Source organism: Pygoscelis adeliae, unplaced genomic scaffold (assembly GCF_000699105.1).
Source record: "Pygoscelis adeliae isolate BGI_AS28 unplaced genomic scaffold, ASM69910v1 Scaffold298, whole genome shotgun sequence".
Classification (NCBI taxonomy): domain Eukaryota; kingdom Metazoa; phylum Chordata; class Aves; order Sphenisciformes; family Spheniscidae; genus Pygoscelis; species Pygoscelis adeliae.
Window position 1 is genome coordinate 296,333 of NW_008825303.1, and position 16,448 is coordinate 312,780.

Sequence of the window (16,448 nt, forward strand, 5' to 3'; positions counted from 1 at the left end):
AAACCCAACAAAAAAAGTCTTTAAAAAAATATTTTTGCCAGAAAACTACTATTAGCTGTGAAAACCCACCCAGATGGAAGAGTAGAAACTACTAACCGAGAAAAGAAAATAAGTGGTAAAGAAGGAGGTAGTGACTCAGAAGCCAGATGTCTACCAGACTTACTGTTTTCACCAGATGAACATAGTCTCTCCTCACCTACAAAACCACCACCTTTGCTCCGGATGGTTAGTCAAACCATTAACACAACTTACACTGCAAATATACACACTTGGAGAACGCCTAACACAATCATCCATACTATACCCACCTCACAATAAGCATCACTCCTCTTGTGGTTAACAGTATAGACACACATATATACTTGCAGTTGGACTTTCAAATGCGTCACACATGATACACAAATGGCACTTTGAACTCAATGTAAATGGAAACACCTTGACCCTCAAAATACAATGAAGACCTTGGTTTTCACTCACTTTCCAGCCAAATTTTTTTGCTAAATAATTTCTTACTTATACAATGCAAGTACAAGAGGCAGTGAAAGGGATAATTTGTTGTATATTGTAAGAAAAAGCATTTTAAAAGTATTTAAAGAAGAGATACCGATTGCTTCTAAATGTTAAGATGGGTTAATAGGACTTGAAATCAATTAAATACAATCTCAGTTATATTTGATCTTTTCTACTCCTTTAAGTAGCTCTCTCTTAAATCTGAGCCATACTTGGAGGTAAATATTCTTCATCTGACTCTAAATTTGACTTCTTCAAAATCAAATCGCTTCATCCAGTTAAACGATATGAAGATATTTTTTCCAAATAGGCGGAAAGAGATGCATAGGGCTAACTAATGAAGCAAAAGCAAGTATGTTAAAACAAATCCCATGCCTCCAGAATACAAATAGCTGACAAAACAGAAGTGATGAACAGAAAGAAAACAGCGCATAAACAGTGCACAGTGGACAAACCCTGAGGAAGACATAATGATTAAACTGCAACTTAGATCCTTCATAATTTTCACAGAAAGGATGAAATAAGCACCATCAGTAATATGCCCAGTCTCAGTGCTCTAGGAAGCCAGTGGAAAGACACTCACCGACTGGATTAAACCTGTTCCCCCCCCCCCCCCTTTTTTTAATTTCCCTGCAGTGTGACAAGGCTAAATGCCTATTAACATTACTGATTCCTCTCAGCTGGCTTGGCAATATACAGGCTAAGTGCAGTCTGCTCTTGTGTTGAATGTTCACGATGCTTGCATTTTGGTTGCGAAGGCAGAAAGACCCTGTTTGTGCACAGCTCCAGACTTTGAAAGTAATTATTTCTGTCATGCCATATTTGATGGAGAATGTTATAATTCTGGAATCTTGACAGTATCATGAAATTGAACCAATGCACCAAATAAGACCACTTCTTCTTAGTGAAACATTTAAATTTTTTGAGCTCAGGCTGTGCAAGTTCTCATTCTTTTCCGCATGCAAAATGTATTTACTTACAGTTTTACAGACTTTAATTTTTTAGTAAGCCAGAGATTTTTTTATTTGGTTATTACATTTCTAAAGCTGCTCCACTCTTCATTAGATAACATTTTGCCAAATGTTCATATACAAGATGAAAACTATTAAGAGAAAAACTGTAATTAAACGATCAAGTCCATTACAGAAGATTTGTTTAGCAGGGGAACATCAGCTTTAAGGGAACTGGTAGCTAACGTAGGCACTCAGCTTTTCAGATTGCCTAGTAGGAATACCATGTATATGTGAGAGTAGTTAACTGTTCAGAGCATTTGTTGTCCAGGTAAAAGGTGATTAAACATTAACATACGGGACCAACCTGAAATATAGAAAGCTAACGCTCTGCCAAGAGTAGCTGAAAGGAATGACAATGAATTTCTGATGTTTTTACACCAATGAAAAATCAAAGACAAAATCTTGTGAATACTGTGGTTTCCCTAGACTACCTTATTCCCAAAATTAAACTTCTCCCTACCCTTTATATTTGGGTTAACTTCAACATTTTTTAAACACACTACGACCTCAATTCAGTAAACTTTTTGTATTCAGAGTAACGCTTCAATCATGCTTTGTTTCAGTGTTCCCCTGAATAGCTGGGGACTTTTCTCTCTCTGTTTAGACACATATATTTTTATTTCTGTACAGATATAATCAGGTCTGCGTCCAAGATACAGTTAGAAAAATCAGAAACAATTACTCATACAAACATGTTTCTGTTTTCCAGTATTCAAAGTGGAACTAGAAGGAAAAAACAAGAGACAGATGTTGGCAAAGCCTCTTCTGGAATACTGGGAGCGAGTTCAATAGCTTATGTTTCAGAGAGATCTCCTCAGACTGGAACAGGTGAAATGAAAGGCTATAGATCATCAGAAGTTAAGCGTTTTATCTTAGGACAAGTCACTAGAAGAGCCTGGATTGCAGCGCCAATGAAACAAGGTTGAGAACTGGATTAAGACTGCTCTTCATAAATACACCAAGCCACAAGTAAATATAGTCTGGAAATAAAGACAGGGGTCCCAGTGACAGAAGTACTGGGAGCAATCTTTCCTTAGAAGCTGGGGAGAAAATACTGAATTATTTTAAAAAATAGAGCTACCTAAGTACATGTAAAGTACAATACAACAACCTGCAGTGATAGGAAATCAGACTTTAAAAAGGGGAGTTTTCTTGCAATCCTGTGGTCTGTTTTTTAACAGTACCAAATAAGCTGAGTTTCTAGGAAATCCTTTCAGGGCTTAATCTCTCTCGGCAATGGAATAAGATGGTCCTCATTGCAACACTAAAACAATTTCAATATGACAAAAATCTGTACTGAACCTTTTCCTTTCCTCTCTATGATTTCCAAGTGGAAATTTATATAAGCAGTTTACACAGGTGTAGGAATTTGCTTACTTCTGTAATAGGACATACACACATGGATGGGGTTTAGATACAGATGCAAAGAAAATATCAGAAGTTTAGAAGTGAGATTCTTCCTGAAAATGAGTTTATACAGTAATTTACATTGGTGAAAAACAACACCTTAAATTCACAGCAGTATTTTATAACCCCTTTTCAAAGGTCATAGTGATTATACATGAAGAATTCGCATAAAAACAAATTGTCTCTTTAGAAAAAAGTCTTCTCCCTAGTTTCTGGTTCCCTAATAAACAAACGTGTAGCATATATTAAAATATAGACTATATTGTAAATGTTTATCTTTGTATGTAAATATTGAGGATATAATACAGTGTATCGATAAAAGAGATACATGATTGCCTAAACAACATACTAAGCTTATTTGACGGGATTTTTTCCTCCGTACAATTTGACCTGTTTTCTCAAAACTTACACTCTGTTGGTAAAACATGTAAGCACTAGCTATAGGAATTCACACATCTTTACTAAGCTGATAATTATACACCTGATAAGTGGTTGTATTAAAAAACCAAAACCAACAAACCCCCCATAACCAGTAATATATGATTGTGTCGCTAATAATGTAACCACATTTAGGTTTTTTGGTGTGGAGCAAGCATGGCAAACGCATACACATTAAAATATTAACAGCTCACATAAAGGTAATGTTATTCTCTACATCTACAATTCTCTACCCTTCAAAGGAACTTAATGGCAAATCAATGTTATTTTCCAGAACGTATGTCTTGTTTTGTTCCCTGTCTACTAGACTGCTATTAATTTTTGGCAGGAAAGGAAAAATTAATACTTTTTACAGGGATAAGAATAACCATTAAAATATTAGACTCCAAATAACAGAAATACTGGTTCAAGATACTAAACACTGGAGGAAAATGGAAGAATTCTGAAACAGCTAAGCAAAGTATGTGGAATAAGAAAATTTCATTGATGTTTTATAAAATTATAACAGTATGGTGGAAGCTGTAAGTTTATATTGAGTCACATTCACCTAAAGCATCTCTATATAAGTTACTGTAGTAGCAATTCTAAACCCCACAGAACCATGTGCTTAGTTTTAAGCACATGCTGAAATCCTACCCAAACCAGAGATAAGAAGACTGTGCTGCTTAGGTGCCCCAGGCAGTGTGACGGACCAAGTGCTACTCATTTGAATCGCCTGCCTTAGCATGTCTCCAAGAATTGTACAAGTCCCCAGTATCCTATCAGAGGACTGAAGAGTTTTTTCTTTTGTTTTTATTTCCCCCTAGTAATGAAATTAGACCTGCTCTGCCACAGCCTGCATCACTGCCATTCAGTCCAAATTTCTACCTGGAATCTACAGCTGGGGGCCAGCGAAACTGCTGTTTGCAACTCAGGCTCTAACACCAACTATTCAAAGACAGTTGTAGTCTTTTACTTGTAGGAGCAGTACAGCTTTTGACATGATTATTTTTCCTTTGTTTCCCTTAGTACTTAGCACTCTCTTTGGTCTTTAGATCCTTTTCCACAGTTTTGATATACCAAAAAAAAAAAAAAAAATTAAAACCCAAAAGGTCTCTTACATGACAGGGGACAGCTTGGGGAAGAAGTGTTCTGCTGACAGACTGCAGCATGGTCATTTAAGAAAGTAGAGACTGGGTATTTTTCGCTAACTGTAAAAATTTGCTCACTGGTCTGAAATGTGCTTTTTCTCCCGGATTCATAAGGAATAGCCTAAATCAATTCTTCTTCTTCCTCTTAGACTATGCTCAGAGAATGACAGTTGAAGGTAAAAGGTTATTTTAATTCGACTAGTAAGGTGGCAGAAGGCAAGTCTACTAGGAATAGCAATGCCCCATACATAAATGCAATTATGAAAAAAAAATCCCACATCAAAAAAAACCCAAAAAACAGTTCATGGTCTTAAATTAACACCTCGATAAACTGCACAGGCACATTCCATCACACTGCTATCTGGCTTGTCATTTATCCTTATTTTGCACCAGGATGAAATCTTGCTGGTACCATCCGGCATAGTTGAATTTTTTTGTATGGATGACCAGAGCTGTTCTGCCACCTTATCTTCTTTGAAGCATTAGAACATGTTTAGGCTTGAGAAACTTGCAAAATGATGTACACATACAAATCCTGGCCTTCTATGTTTCACTTGTAACTGCTGATCCAAATCAGCCAGAAAATGCCACTTGGGATCATGCACTGGTGAAGGAGATGCAGAAGTATGGAAGACAACAGTGTCTTAACACTTTCAAGTTGTCTGTGGCAGATACCTTTAAACTTTTTAATCCAGCATGTTTCAGCAAGACTGCCTATTCTCCCGCTACATCATCAAGATGGTCCTCTATCACTAACAGTACAGGTTTGGTTTTACATACCTGCCTAGCTGCTAATGCCAGTAGCCATCTCAATGTGTATTTAGTCATGGACATCTCAGAGTGAACCTCTGCTTGTAACAGAACAGAAGTCAAGCCTTTTTTAGGTTGGGCCTTTTTTTGTTTGTTTGTTTGTTTATTTGTTTGTTTGGGGGTTGTGTGTGTGTGTGTGAAAATTATACAGCTAGTAAGTTTAAGTCATAAATGGACTAAAATACTGCTTCTTAATACAGTTTGTTGGTTTACAGAACTAAAGGGCATTACAGATTACAAAGCAGGCAATCTCCCTGCATTGGCACAATGCAGATGCAGTTATGAACTATATTCTTGTCCTGTTTGTTTTGAAAGTATAAACTTCTCCTCCAAAAGTTACAGGCAACTCCTTCCCCAAAGTTTGCATAATTATGCAAACAACTACTAACAGGCAGTTAAGAATAATTGTAAAAGTGTACTTCAAATTTTCAGCAAATGAAAAGGAAATAATTCTATTCCGGACACTGCTATGCGTTAAACAGAAACTACCTGAATGATCTCTTTACTTAAATGCTCACTCTAATTTATTTGAAAACCTCCAAATGTTTCTGAAAATGTTAATTATTTTGAATTAGTCTCACATTTGACTATTGTTTCATTGTTCTTTGCTTGTTTCTGTAATCCTGAAGGTTTAAACTTTGGCAGTTTAACATCTATATTTGTTCAAATTTGTTCAAAAACCTCTGTATGGCCCTTCATAAATTCACATCGCTTAGTTCTTATCTTCATTACTGCTTGCAACAAAAATAGCTTATTTTCTTATTTTTCTTGGTCCTTTGAATTTAAATGGCCCAGCAATTTGACAACTACCTTTAATAGAGATTTGCTGTTATTCAAAGGGGTTTTTGTGTGTTGATAAGAATCCACTATTTAGACTGCCACAAGCCATGTGTCATTTGCAGATGAGTATATTACCCAACCAATGCACTACTAGAATGACTACACTAAATCAATAATGCTTATTTATGTATTACTTCTATAAAATACATCCTTGGACAAATCTATCATAGTGATTATGTTAAGTTAAAACTGAAACACGCTAACTTTGAATTCTGAAAGGGAAAATTTCAGCAATAACTACCGGGGGGGGGGGCAGATTTTTCTTAAAAGGTGTGTATTTTTGCATACAATTTTATTCTGTTGGGGTTTTTTTTGTTTGTTGGTTGATTGGGTTTTAACAAGTATTAGTATAACTATAGTACTTCATCCTGGAAGCATGATTTTATTTTTTTTTAAATCAACGAAAAAATAACAAGGAGGAGGAACTCCATTTCAGAGAAATTCCAAAGCAGAAGCTACAAAATGCGAAGTCTTAAAATTCCAACCTGACTGATGACAGTTGTGTATGACATTGTGCAACTCTCAAAATTTAAAAGGAGAAATTATCTGGCAAATTACTCAACAGCATCTCTAGCTGTATGAAGAAAGGTGTACAGATTTGTAATTCAGTTTTATTTATTTATTTACCATGATCCAGTAATTGGAAGGAGGAAAACAAAAACATAGGATTCAGAGAAAAGTTATGTCAAAAAGGAGAAAGCAGAGGTAAAACATGACTGCACAGTCTAATAAACCACACAGAAATCAATTCAGGCACATAAAGGTATGTAGCTAGTGCTACTCTAGATACCATGCAGTATCTTCTGGGTTTCAGCCGCTGCTCCAGAAGTGTATGGGTCTGCATCATATTTGCTAGTCCCATGTGGCTATCACAGATAATACAGAGCTTTCAAAATGGCAATACACATCTACGTGTAAGTAAGGTACCTGAATAACCTGTTTCTACCTATAATACTTATCAGGTGCGTATTTAGGCACCTGAATCACACCTGAAATATTGAAAGATCCAGGACTTGGGGATTATTTATTTATTTAAATGTTCACCTTAATTTGTCAAGACTGCACAAGACCATAAATAAATACAAACAACTGGACAGAAATTCCGACATCAAGTTTTCCCAGAAAATTCTTAAGTTCTCAAGACAGTTTTTTCCTAGACACGATGACTTTAGTTGGAAAGACACATGGTGTCTCAATAAACACATTCAAATAGAAGCTCGCTCTGTTTCCTAACAAAAGTAGCTCTCAGGTAATTGAGTGGCAAACAACAAATCTGGTTACAAAGAAATATTCCACACCTTTTGTTCACTCAGGACATCCTAGCTCCCTCTGCAGCGATTTCACTGTTCCCAGAGATTCCAGGCCTTCAACTTCTAGAAAATCTCTCCAGTATTGCCCTAACTTGCATGGCACTGATGCTGCCTACCAGCAGGATACTCCAGCCACCAGAAATTCAAATTTGACCGTAAATCACTGGACACAAGGCAGCTTTTTCACACAATGCATAAAGCTGCTTAAGCCAAACACTCTCAGAACAGATCTCGCAGATCATAGAGGACTTAACTGAAGTCGAGAGTAGATATTTATGCTCAGACTCCTGTAACACAGAATTTTAAAGGCCAATAAAAAAGAGCATATCTCTTAAGTATTTTACTTTTACACTTTGTATTCATCCCATTCAAATTAGATGAGAGATTACTTCACCAGCCTCGTACCTGTTTTGTTTTAAACAGACTTTTATCTTCAAATAGCTTCCAGTTTTAGCTGCCAAGAACATAGAGATAAAAGCCAGTTTTTAACCTCACAGTCACATCTCCCATAGAACTAAATGTGTATTATACACTTTGATCACAGATGAAGTGGACCTAAATTTTGCAATCTGTTTTGTACAACTAAGCCCATGCTGCTCACAGAACTCCAATGAAAGAAAGAAAATATTATTCAGGAAGCATATCTGCACAAACTGTACTGCTTAAGTTATTGTACACTTCACCAAAATACTCTTTAAAGCCTCTGTACTGAGCTAGGAAGACCAGCTCCTAAGTCCTACAAGCACCTTTAAGCTGACTCCATTCAAATTAGCTGCACTTGACTGAGTTCTACCACCAGAATGGCAAATCACTCCATTAAGAGGCACTGCGTAATTACATTATAGAAGGGACCTGCGGTCACAACTTACTTGCAATAATAATCACCCAGTTCTGCAAAATCCATAAAAAATGCTTTAAAAAGTTGCTGAATGGATAAGGTCTTGACAGCAGATGTAGTTACAGTGATGAATTAAAAAGCACTAGTTGAAGCAGCCAAAATGATGATAACTGCCTAACAAAAGGTAACATGCACTAGACCTGATGGCAAAGTGGGGCATTTATATGTTAATTATAAAACGTGGACTCTCAAAACTTGTAAGATAACAAAGACAACATTTAGTGACTAGTACAATTATGGGCCATCTACCTTCTCAAGTATAAAATATGAGAGTTATAGGAACAAAAGGTGAAGAACAAAAAAGAAGAAAAATAAAAGCTCCAATCAGGCATTATTACTAAGGTTTTGTCTACACAATGGAACTCAGGAAAATTAACCCAAATTAATTTAACTGGATTTGTCCATGTCCATTAAATTCCTTTGCAAACACTTTCATCTGGGAATAAAATGTGGCCTTGGTTTGGCTTATCTTGCCTTCGAAATGAATTAAACTAAATTCACTGGAGGCCACTTTAATTATGAATGGGAGAGTGCATACAGAGACTTGGTGGGATTTAAGCTGCCCTCTTTAAATCCCTACATTCAGTTGACTTGCATCAATTTTCCTCGGTATCTTGTGTAGACAAGCCCTGAACTGATACATTAAACACAGACATGAAAAAATAGAGAATAAGGGAAGCTATGCTGAAGAATCCTCAGTCAAGACACTAAACCCCTGTGGGAACCATCGAAAAAGAGCTATTATCCAAGAGAAGAGAATTGTTCAACTATTTTAAGTTCAGTTCTATGAAGAATACCACCAAAGTTCAGAGACCAACTGCGAAGTATTTTAAAAATGCAGCTACATTTCAGTTTTCAGAAATGCTATTTATTTAAAACGTCTCCTATTTGCTTATTTATTTGAATCTAGAACTATTGATAAAGGACACCACTAAATCATCTTTCGAGGCGATTTATTTAAGAATTAGAGGTTATAACCTATTATTGGAGGCTAAGAGAAAAGAAAGTAGAAAAGAAAAATTTAAAAGATCACGCTGCATTTAAGAGCTATGGCACACTCCCACTGAAGAAACATTACAGAAAGCTAGAGACACTCAATACCTTAAAAATACCTGAGGCCCCATAAAATGTTCTGAAACACCTACAGTCACTGATAACACTGATAACAACTGAGAGATTCTTTACTTGCACTCCACCACTGATGGCAGCCTACCAAAATGCACAGCACCAGTCCTGTGTCAGATGCACAGGCAGGAGGATTAATTCATCTGCTCAGATGTTCTGCTGGAACATTTTTACAACTGTATTTTCTTGGAGCTTCGGAGGGTTTTCATAACACTATTGTTCTTACTCAAGGATGATTACATTCTCAGAGGGAAAAAAATGTCATGGATAAATAATAAGTCTGCAGAAATATGGGTCCAGAACTGAAATAAACAGACAAGCAGGAGACAGAGCCTTTCCAGGTAAGGATCCTCTACATCCCTCTATCAGTATTTTTTCAGGATAAAACACCACCATTGCTATAACGTTTTTGCTTTCATATAGGACAACAGATAAAGAGAATGAACGTGAGGCAATTACAGTGTTTCCCTTGTTTTATTCACAAGCGCCCTCATAGTATGTTAATTGTATTCTGGCAGAAAGCAGCAGTGCAAGAGATATGTAATGCCACTGATAAAATTGGAATTTTCCTAAAACAAAGACCTTCATTTTAAATCACATTCAAGTATCATTTTATCTGGGAGAGTGATAAAGAAGCAGGCAGTATTATACTCTACTGTACTTGAAATATTAACAATTAAGGTTTTAAATGTTAATCTGAGGCCTCTTACTAAATGCACAGTTTCATTAAGTAACGTGCATCTCTTCCACTAGAATATATCTCTGCAGAAGCAATACGAACAAATGATTTTTTTCTCATTCAGATTTTTTCCTTATTTTTTTTACCAATTTTCCTCATTTATAAATTTTTCCTGACTCTGCAAGAAGACATTGTTTCCAAATATTGAACATATTCCTCCAAATGTCATCCTTCTTTCAAACAAAGAAGGTATGCTGGCCAAAACTCTAATCTTAACACAGTTTTCTCTCACAAAAACATATATCATGTACTCTGCAAATGCTCCACATGCATAAAATTTACTTCAGTATGTAAAAAGCAAGATGGCTGAATAACCATTATTGGATATATATAACGTGGAGTTTCATTAATTTTTTCAAGTTTGCGTTGCATTAAAAATGAAGCACTTGGGCCTACAGGCACCACCAAATGCATGCAGCTCAACAACCAACACAATGAAGACCAGCTTAACCACTTGCTGTTTCTTACGTTTTGAGTTATTTAGCCCCCTATTTCTACATTGCAAATTCTAAAATTAATTGTCATAGCAACAGGAGCTTAAGTCTTCATTTACAATGCAGATAATCTTTTCGATCATGTTATTCACGCATAACCCCATAGCTTCTGATTTGCAATGTATCACAGTCAACTTTTAATGGGGGGTGTGGGGAGAGGAAGAGAACACACAGGTATGACACATTGGCATGCAGCGGTCAGGAAGCAGCTCAACCTCAAACTCTGCTTTACAGCAAGTTACTTCCTCCTATACTTCCATTTAAGAACAGACAGCTGCTGCTGAAAAGCCAGACTGCTAAGATTAGTTCTCCTGTTAAGGCTGCTTATTCTTGAGCTGTAAATAGATACACAGCTGATTAAAGCTACCTTTAAGCAAATTTTTAATTTGACTTACTTACAACAGACTTTAAATAAGAGTTCCTTGAGGCATGTGTCAGTTGGGTGTTATGCTGCTGGTTTTTGGTGAGGAAAATAATCCATTTTTGCCACAGTAGAAGGTATGAACAAGCAAAATTTTGTCCCCTGAGAAATCTGAAAAAAAAAAAAAAAGTAGTATATTAATCATTGTACTTATTCTATGCTATTTGAATAATAATGATAACTGGCAAAAGTCAACTTTACCTTTGACCTTAGGAGCCTAATGGATGTACTACTCTCAATGCAGATAAATTGCCATATACAATAATTTGCATTAAGAAGATTACTTGGGCACAACCCAGACAATTTAAAAAAAAAAAAAAAAGAATTATGAATGTACAAAAATATCCTTATGGCTAATCTATGTGAAAATAGTAATTCACACTTAAAAATTCCTCTAACAGTTCTCTTTCTTAAGATTCATCAAATACACCTTTGGAAGTTTTTCTTCTCATAAGCTATCAAAATCTAAGGCAATGAACTAGTGAAGAGTTATCCAGGAGAAGACTCAATTAGGATAGCCATTTTCTTTCATGGAAAAAAGGGACAAACATGAAGAAAGAAGGAACACTACTTTATTCATGGGATTTATTTACTTTTAAAAGAAACAGCATTTCCCTTCGCATATAATCTACTCATATCTCTTAAGTATAAATCCTGCTGTTTGCAAATACATAATCTAACTACTATAAGCTTCACTTTATTATTTTAAAAGGCACTTACAATCAGTTTTACTGTTTCTGTTTTTTTAATCTATTCACAAAACTCATACGCTTGTAACTGAGCTCAGCCTTATCAAAATCAGGATTTAACAGATATCTGCCCAAACCCTTTCATCATGGAAAACACTCCTTCCAACAATGCTTTTAAAACAGTTAGAAATATAACAAGGTCCACAATTTTTATGAATCTGTGAGAATCACGAACAAAGAAAACAGAACATTACATTATTTCTCATTATTTCCTAGAATACACACGGAAATAACCAAATCTCAGTAGACAATAGGCCTTATGCAAAAAATCCCAGTTGTCTTTGTAACAACTCAACTGTAACATGAAGTGTTTGTGAGCTAATATATAGTACTTAATAAGATTCCTAGCTTTATTTTTTTTTCCTTCACCGTGATATATTTTCATGCAAGAATCATACATCTGACCAAAGAATTATCTTCAATTCTTTGTTGGAACTTATGAATGTACCACACCGCAGATATCCTCATACAGAAGTAGCTTATTTTAAAGTTCATAATAACACAAAAAGAATCGTTTCATACATTGCAAAGGAAATATAAGCAGCAGTCAAACCGCATTTGCCTATGACCCTCATCTTTATCACCCTCGGAGAACTTAAAAAAAAAACAACACAACTGAAAAACCTTCATCAACTTACAGAAGTAACTTTTAATAGCTGTAACACTTTCAAAGATACTTCAACTGCAAGAGATGGCAATAACCATTGAGTGTGAACATGCCTCAACATTTCCATGTATACCATGTAAACAAACTGAAATATCTACCCTATGAAACTCCTATTAGCTATGGGGAAATAACTAAAAACTCTGTTATGCAGCCTTCAAAATCAAATGATGATGTTTCTGCTAAGGAGATGTAACTTTTATCACTGCCCTGGAAACAATCAAGCAGTCAAGGTATATTCCTTTTTTCAGCTACATATTAACAAACAACGATTGAAACATTTTTATAGTTTTGTTCAATGCATCAGCTGCACAGAAAAATAAACCTTTTCCGTCCAACACTCGATCTACTTCTTCAGTTGAAAGACGATTTAATGTATGCGCTTGCAGTACATACTTTTTTTTTTAGCAAATCATAGAATCATTTAGATTGGAAAAGACCTTTAAGATCATCAAGTCCAGCTGTTAACCTAGCACTGCCAAGTCCACCACCAAACCATGTCTGTAAGTGCCACATCTACATGTCTTTTAAATACCTCCACAGATGGTGACTCAACCACTTCCCTGGCAGCCTGTTCCAATGCTTGACAACCTTTCAGTGTACCATTTAAACTACACTAAAAATTATACCATTTAGTTTGCTGTCGTAAATAAGTGATCTAAAAGATTACTATGGATACTATGATTATTAGGGCACAAGGAAATGCATGTAGCTCAGCCCTTTTTGGCATTTCTCACATGCACACACTGTAGCTTCAATAATTTATTTAGTTTTCGGGGGGGCATTTAGTTTCTATCTGTTTCACTGAACACTAACTTGATAGCACAGTGTGCAAAAACTCAAGCTTATACATAACTTGCAGGGAGACTTATAGCAGTTATTGCTATCCCTGCAAATAATTTCTTCAGTTATTTTGTGAAATGCAAGTTCTTCCTTGCTCTTCCTTACAAATGGCTGTTCACCTGACTAGCATATGGGAGATCATAATCTGTGTAGGAATCAAACATTAAGGCTAACTTCAGATTTTAAGAACTTTATTTTGTTATTATAAATAGTCCTTCTGAAGGAGCTTTCTCCCTTCTCTGTACCTGCTGAGTACAGAGCAAGCATAGGCTAAGGTTAGCTGCTGTGAATACCCCGTTTAAGATCAATCTTAAATACTGCTTACTCTGTCTGTTGTATCCCCCTGTATAGTGGGCCAATAAACTGAAGAATGCTCCCCATATGACCACAACTTGGTCCACAACAAATTATACAGAGATATAAATATACAGAATAAAATTATCATTAGCTATCAAAAGGTTCAGGGCGTAATCTCAGCTGCAATTCCTTTATAATTCTGGGGACAAATTTTGAATTTATCTTTTTACATTTGCATGGTCCCTGCAATAACTGCTGTGTGAAGCTAGGAAAGAAAATGAGGAAACACAGATTAAAGATGCTACATATATAGTTCAAAACAAAGAAATTGATTTCAAACAGGTCTTTTGAGGGTGAGAAGGAGTCTTAGCAAAATCAACGGAGGCTAGATGGCAGAGTTTTTCTTCATTAAGAATGAATATTCACAGTAACTTTTTTTCTGACATTTCAAAGTAATCACTGACAAGGAGCTGAAGAAGCTTCCTCCACTCAGTTTTTAGAAGTACCTCAATTCTCTTCTGAGACTCTCATGCAATCCTTGTCCTAAACTCAAAAGGGATCCCATTTTCCACTTCTTCTGACACAGGACTGAAATACTTCCTACAATCTTCTCAGCAGCTTAGGACCGGCCGCACAGTGCTGAAAACTTTCTCTGCTTATACTCTGTTGAACCTGGATCAGCATCTCCCCACAAAGTCTCAAGTGTGTGCTCACTTCCATTATTTTTGTTTCATGCATGCAATCTGAAGTAGTTTTAGGACAAGACAAAACCATTATCTTTTATAACATCAGCTTTGTGCTTAGTTTCTATTAAGACTAGGCTTCTTCAGTGCAAGTTCTACATTCAGAACAAGGCCTTACCTACAGTTACATTGCTCAGTAGTTCTTTGCAAAGATTTCATTTAGCTCAAGCAACGTATGAAGGAAAAACGTCTCTAATAATAAGGAAGCAGTAATATTTAAGAAGTGATAACAGGCTCACCTGAAGGAAGAGGTTTTTATGTTAAAGATGGCCACTATCAGTACGTAGGGTCCTCTTAAAAAGAAATAACAAGCATCGAAGAAGTTACTATTCTAGGTATAGAAAGTGGCTCTGCCATGTCCTGCAGATGTCTGTGTTGAAGGGTACAAAATTTGACACACAGCGTCTGTCCCTAGCTCATCTACAAAAGAGCTATGACTGGCTAATGTTTCATGTTCTTGCAGATACCTTTGACAGTTTGTTATTCCCCAGAGCAAAGCAGCACTTTGATGATCTAACTTTTTAATGACCAGTTCTTGAGCACAGTCTGAAGTGCTAGCACAAACAGATTTTCTTTTTGTACTGAACCTTCACCACTTGAAATCGCTTTGTAACCACCGCATGAGAAACAATCTATCACTTCATCTACTTCCTAAGTCCCTATAGTCTGTCACAAGTTACTGATGAAGGAAAAGATTTCTCCTCTAGCTATAAAAATTCTTATGGAACACAGTTCTCCCCTCCTTGGCTTATGCTAGTTTGACTCAGAAAATGTGTGCAGTGGATTGAGCTGACAGGGATATGAAGGCAGAAGCTTAAAGCACATCAAAAGTGTTAGCATTATGAGCTTTGTATAAATCATCTTATTGATACAATTCTCCAAGCATCCTTTATCTTCTTGTACACAGAGATTAGAGAAAGGTTCAAATGCTTAATTATACGTCAAGTGCACAGTCAACACATTAAGAGTTCAGTATAGTCTTTTAAAAAGGAGTCTTCAGCATATTCATGCCTGGAGGTAGACAATTCAGCTGCTATTTTAAACCAAGGCTTGACTGTCACTCTTCACTTTGCATTGTTCCTCACATTAAGGCAAAACACATAATGGTGATTTTTCCATGTTCCCCTTGAAAACACTGATCCCACCAATTGGTTCGTCCCACAGCTTCAGTGACAGACTGATGGGAAAGTTCCCTCTCTTACAAGTACCCTAAAAATAATAGCAGAATTGAACTTCTGAGATTCAGATTACGTACAAAAAGCAAGTGCTTGTACGTCCTTAGGTGCATATAATGTAGAAAGAATAGCAAGTTACTAGCTTGCCAGGCATTCATACAATGTGCTGGAATTCAACAGTAAGTATATCAGCTCAGTGTATACAGCAGCTAAATAAGCTACAGCGGGAAAGAGCTCACACAGACACATTATGCAGCAAAACAGAATTGGTAATTTCCCCCAACCCTGTGACTCCCATGCTCATTTCTGTGAAACATGAAGTTCCTCAGTTATTGCATTTAATTTGGAAAACTAAACTAAGAAGAACAGAAGGCTTAATTCTTTTTCCTACTAAAAACTATGCTTTAATGTCATCTCCAAGATTTTTAGAACAACTAGAGATACAAAGGAGAAAATAAAGATATGAGACATGGAATCTGGAGTGATTCATTTCACAACATTTTGAAGATGCGCAATTTCAGTATAGCAACTGCGTGTTTCACTTAAACTACATAAGTAATTGACAGTCTGTAAAGAACCCATTAGGAAAACTGAAAACCATGCATCAGACAAACCTAGAGAGAAAGCACTCCTCCTCCCATTTGAATAGTACAGAACAGTATATCACAGATGCAGTATCAGAGGCTATTAAAACAACTTAATAGCTATGCTGGTGACTGAGCAGTCACAGCTTGTCAGGTAGCTGATCAGAACCGGAATCTTGAACTCTTCCTCAGCTCAGGGTGTCAAGCTGTAGGAAAGTCATGCAGTGAAGGTCAGGCATCGCAGTTTATACTGAGAAG

At 36.3% G+C, this 16,448-nt stretch overlaps 1 protein-coding gene across 2 annotated transcripts in view; it reads right to left on the reverse strand.

Moving 5' to 3' along the window:
- OTUD7A (OTU deubiquitinase 7A) overlaps window positions 1-11,116 on the reverse strand; it is a 78,624-nt gene extending 67,508 nt beyond the window's left edge. The window contains exon 1 of one of the 2 annotated variants that reach the window (XM_009330038.1): window positions 11,114-11,116. The gene's annotated coding sequence lies outside the window, so the exon portion shown is untranslated. Of the gene's footprint in view, window positions 1-11,109 lie in introns of both variants that reach the window. The other variant, XM_009330037.1, reaches the window with a different exon arrangement.
- Between the last annotated feature and the right edge of the window lie 5,332 nt (window positions 11,117-16,448).